At 48.9% G+C, this 5596-nt stretch overlaps 1 pseudogene; it reads left to right on the forward strand.

Moving 5' to 3' along the window:
* The first annotated feature begins 300 nt into the window (after nucleotides 1-300).
* The window catches only part of LOC139433572 (uncharacterized), an 8948-nt pseudogene continuing 3652 nt past the window's right edge, over nucleotides 301-5596 (forward strand).

Raw genomic sequence — 5596 nt, forward strand, 5'->3', positions numbered from 1 at the left:
CCGGAGGCGATGTCCGCTCCCCCAGGCGAAAGCACACCAGCTTCGCCCTGCCTCAGTATGGACTTGCAGACCGTGTGCCAATGCGCAGCGTCCAGGCTGGACATCCCCTGGCCTGAAGTGGCCAAGGAGACCTCCAGATCTCGCTATGAGGGGAAGAACTTGCCCCAAGCAGCGAGGATGAGGAAGCAGCTTCTCCCAGTCTTTCCAGAGATGCTGGACGAGGTGTCGGTCTCGTGGAGAGACCGCCCTTTCAGCAATAAGGCCCCAATCCAGGGTGCCTCCTCTTTGGACTGTGTCGACATGGAGAAGCTCGGCCTGCTCCGCATGCCACCCATGGAACCACTGGTGGCAGCCCACCTCCGACCGCGGTTGGCTTCGGCACCGAGCAGGAACCCCACGCTACCGGCAAAGGCAGACCGCTTCCAGTCAGCAATGACCGAGCCGCAGCTTTGTCCGCCAGGGCGCTCAACGTCTCCTCGCTGCTGACCGCCTACCACGATCAAACCTGAGCCTGCCGTGTGGGACGAAATCGCAGCGATCACGGACATTTGCCTCCGTGTGCAGCGCTGTGCAGTCTAAGCCACGGGCAAAGCACTGGGGATAATGGTGGTACAGGAGAGAGCCATGTGGCTTACCCTGACGAACCTTCCAGACTGGGAAAAAGAGGACGTCTTGGACATGCCTATTGTTCCCGAGGGCATATTTGGCTCCGCTCTAGCTTCGAAGAAGACACAAGGCGAGGACGAGCTGGCCAAGAAAGTCTCCGGTTCCGGCAGCAGCCGCTCAGGCACAGCCGGCCCAGACTTTCAGCCACCAGACGAGGAAGAAGAAGAGGGCGGCCTGACAGACTCCTCTCCTCTCCTCGATAAAGGAGCTGGAAGTTCCCTGTTCTCCAGCTCCAGAACACGTTCCAGTGTTAGATGCTCATGTGTTTCCGGGGTGCAACCATGCCCCCATCTTGCCGCCTCGAGTGATGTCAGAACGTCATCCTCAAGTTCGCGCCATGAGGGAAATGGACTTAAAATCAACGACAGCAAGCTCCGCTGCTCGTTTAAGTCACATAAACACATGTCATCACGATTGTCTTTTAATAAATCATTTTCCACTGTCGTTTCCAGGCTTAAAGCCAAGGGCGCAGTCAATAAAAATGAAAAGAAAGACAATAAAAACAACAGTCTAATGTCTACCCCCCTTCTGAGAGTGGCTGCTACCTCTCTCAGAAGGCGGACGATGGACGGGGCTGTGAAGGCATCACCACCACGCGCATGCGCAGTGTCGACCAGGGTTGTCAACCTGGGGTACCACCGTGTTCAGACACTAGAGGGCCCCATAACACAACAAATAAAGACACAGAGGGCAGACGACAGAGATGTGACATCTCCACTCGCTTTGAGAAGCGAAAAGTGGAGGATGCTCACAGATTCTGCTTGGGTTTTCAAGACAATAACACAGGGTTACAGGCTCCAATTCACTGTCACCCCCCCTCACTTTTCTGGCATTCTGTATTCACAGGCCCGGGGAGAGTCGGCCCATATTCTAGAGCAAGAGATCCTCTCACTACTAGACAAGAAGGCTATATCTATAATACCCTCAGAACAGAGTCAGAGCGGCTTTTATTCCAAGCATTTCCTCGTTCCCAAACGGGGAGAGAACGGGATTCGGCCTATACTAGATTTGAGGGCTCTGAACAAATATCTCAAAAGATACAAATTCAGAATGCTCACTCACACATCTCTGTTGCGTCTCGTGCGCCAAAACGATTGGTTCACATCAGTCGACCTGAAAGACGCGTATTTCCACATCCCAGTATATTACCCACACAGGAAATATCTGAGGTTCACCTTTCAGGGTGTCTGTTACGAGTACAGAGTACTTCCCTTCGGTCTGTCTCTCAGCCCACGAGTGTTTGTACGGTGTACGTAAGCCGCGATAGCCCCGTTAAGACAACAGGGTATTCGCCTGGCAACTTATCTGGACGATTGGCTCGTTCTCGCACAGTCGGAGCAAGAGGCTCATGTCTGCGGTTACTGGGGCTCATGGCGTCAGCCATCCTGGTGGTACGACTTACACATGAAGGAGTTTCAGCGCTGGGTAGCTGCCCTCAGACTGGACCCCGTGCGTCATGGCGTGCGGAGAGTGATGGTCACTATGAAATGCTTAATGGCACTGCGCCACTGGCTGCACCCGACTTTTCTAGTACGGGGCGTGCCTATGGGTGCTGTCCTATCGCGGAAGGTGGTCACCACAGACGCATGTCTGACGGGCTGGGGGGGTATATACGAAGGTCGACCTGTGAGGGATCTCTGGAGCAGAGACCTCCAACGGTCACACATGAATTATCTGGAGCTTTTAGCGGTGTTCCTCACCCTGAAACGCTTTCTGCCTTTTCTCAGAGGACATCATGTTCTCGTGAGGACATACAACACGACCACCCTATCGTATATAAACCGCCAAGGGGGTTTGCGTTCTCTCCAGTTACACATGCTGGCACGCAAACTGATCTTATGGAGCTGCGGACGTCTCCTCTCTCTGAGAGCGATGCACGTACCAGGAGTGATGAACTTCGGGGCAGATCTGCTGTCCAGAGGTGAACCACTATATGCAGACTGGACTCTACATCCAATAATTGTGAGTCAGCTGTGGGTGAGTTACGGCCGGGCCGCGGTGGATCTGTTGGCATCAAAAGAAAATGCTCAATGTCAGCTGTTATTTTCAATGCGCGATTTAAACACACCGTTAGGCGTGGATGCGCTCGCGCACGTTTGGCCTCCGGTCCTTCTGTACGCGTTCCCACCCCTGGCTCTGATACCCCCAACTCTGGCCAGAGTGAGAGAACAACGCCACACACTGATCCTAATAGCTCCACACTGGCCTGCAATGTACTGGCTGGCGGAGATATATCAGCTGCTGTGCGGGTAGCCGTGGCAGCTCCCACTACGCAGGGACATACCGTCTCAGGCGGGGGGGTGGGTGATTTTTCACCCACACCCAGAGCGCTTGGCACTATGGACCTGGCCCGTGAGTGGTATAACCTGAATAGAGTGGGACTCCCTCAGGCAAGGCAAGGCAAGGCAAGGCAAGGCAAGGCAAGGCAATTTAATTTATATAGTACCTTTCAGCACCAGGCAATTCAAGGTGCTTTACAAAAATGAAAGACATTCAGATAACGGCATTTAAAAACAGTAAAATATAATAAAAGAAACATTACAAAAAAAAAAGACATTAAGAAAATGGCATTTAAAATCAGTCATGAAAAAGAAAAGCTAATAAAATAAACATTAAAAGTTACAGTGCAATCAGACTGATTGTTTTCACCATGTTATGCTCGCATGACATCCACAATCGGACCCTCAGGAGGGTGTACTAGCCCCCTACTCTGCTTTGCGTTCCATAACAAAGTCTTTAAGTGTTACCTGAACACCCTGTGTTACCAAAACACTATTTTTCACCCGTCGGTGATGTGAAGGTGATAAACACTATTCAGAGTGCAAGAGCTTCCTCCACCAGGTCCCTCTATGACTGTAAGTGGAGGGTGTTCCGCTCTTTTCAATGTCCTTTCGGGGTGATTCTATCATTTCTACAGGACCTGATTGATAAACACAGAGCTTTCTCTACGATCAAAGTGTACCTGGCTGCTATTGCTGCATGCCATGTGGGCTTTGAGGGAAAGACGGCTAGCCAACAGCCCTTGGTCTGCCGTTTTATGAAAGGGGCTCGCAGGCTCCTCCCTGTCTCCAGGTCACTGGTGCCCTTATGGGTCTTGGAAGTGGTTTTAGATGTGCTCACTCAACCTCCATTTGAACCCCTGGAAGAAGCTGACATGAAACACCTGCCACTGAAGACAGTGTTTGTTACTGGCTCTGGCATCTGCCAAGCGAGTCAGTGACATTCATGCGCTCTCTGTACATCCTTCATGCACTCAGTTTGCCCCGGGGCAAACGAGAGTGTTGCTGAAGCCCAACCTTGCCTTTGTACCTAAGGTGGTTGGCTCATGTACCCCCATTGACATTGAGGCATTTCCTCCGCCACTGTGTTCCTCTGAGGAACAGCGGCCGAATTTGCTGTGCCCAGTCCGTGCTTTACGCACCTATATGGACAGGTCAAAAGAGTTTCGATGCAATGACCAACTCTTTGTATCCTGGGCTAAACCCCATAAGGGCAAGCCTGTTACCAGGCAACGGCTCTCCCACTGGATTGTGGAAGCGATTGCTCTGGCACCAACGGGCCTGCGTGCTCATTCTACTTCTTGCTAAGGCGAAGCGATAAGAGGTGCTTATTTGGAATGACGCTGCGACGTAGAGCAAGCTACTTAAAGGGTGGGTGGATTCCCTGACGTAGACGTCAAGATCACCAGCCAATCAGGATTGGCGTAATGAGATTGATGCTTCTGTTTGCATACACGTTGAGGCGTTTTGTTCTGGAACCGGGCCTGGACATCTTGTTTAAATGCAAACAATAACTGAGCGGCAAAGATAACAAAGTACTTTAAGTTGTCTAAATATCGCAAATCTGAAACACTTGAGATTTGCGTGTATTTTAGTTGCAAGTACCGTAAGTCATAAAGCGAATGACATATTTATCCTAAAGAGATGACATTTTTTTTCTATTATATCTCCCCAATTATGGCCCAGCAGCTGCGTGCTTTAATACGCAAAGACTAAAAGCTCTAAGGTAAACCAGATTAGTCAGCTCTGGGCCATGTCAAAACCATATATAACGTAATGAGAACAATACAAACCTGTAAGCATCCTCTAATCACATTTGAATCACTCTTGTTGCAGTTCCTAATCACAATGTAATGAAGTGTTACATTATTCTCTCAAGATATTAACACAGATCTGGACTGTATCATTCCCTACAATCATCACAGAATGATTTTAACTCATAAAGAAATTAACATCCCCAGGGAGCTGCTTATTTAATAGTTTGATATTTCTGTATGCATGAACATAATGTCTTGAAGGAATACAATCATATTGGAACAATTGTTTGGACAATTTTTATTTAGCCTCCTCTGACCCTGTACCTTTTTGCACAATAGTGTGTCTTTCCTTAATAGTGGTCAGAGAGAGAAGCACCTGCAGGTGGCCTTTATTTATATTATGCAAACAGTTTGGTAGCAGGAAATAATGTCCTAAAAATCCTAAAGATGCTTATTGAATGCATCCATGTTCACAGAGTCCAGCCTCATATTAAGAACAATCCGGTATCACGGCAAGACCTGAACATGTGACAATTTACCATGCTGGGAGACGTGAAGATGTGACGATTTCGTCCCTTCAAACGTGACAGTTACACGATATTGTTAACCCATGTTAACCAGTGGAGAAATAACCGGAAATGCAAATAGTCACACTCGATTACGCCGATGTTCTTGTTGCCCCAGCTGGTCGACATCTCTTTTAGCAGAAACAAAGGCTACATTAATGTATTAGATCGATGTTAATCCATACGTGTGGATGTGGAATTAACGGACGTGACATTGTGCAATTGAGTTGCCAGGCAACAGCTTCGGTTCATCTTAATTTACAAACTCTTCAACTACAACCGTAGTTATATTTAAAAACATGTTAGAAGGCCTCACAAAATACTTTAA

The sequence above is a fragment of the Pseudochaenichthys georgianus genome, chromosome 3 (assembly GCF_902827115.2).
Source record: "Pseudochaenichthys georgianus chromosome 3, fPseGeo1.2, whole genome shotgun sequence".
In the NCBI taxonomy this organism is placed as follows: domain Eukaryota; kingdom Metazoa; phylum Chordata; class Actinopteri; order Perciformes; family Channichthyidae; genus Pseudochaenichthys; species Pseudochaenichthys georgianus.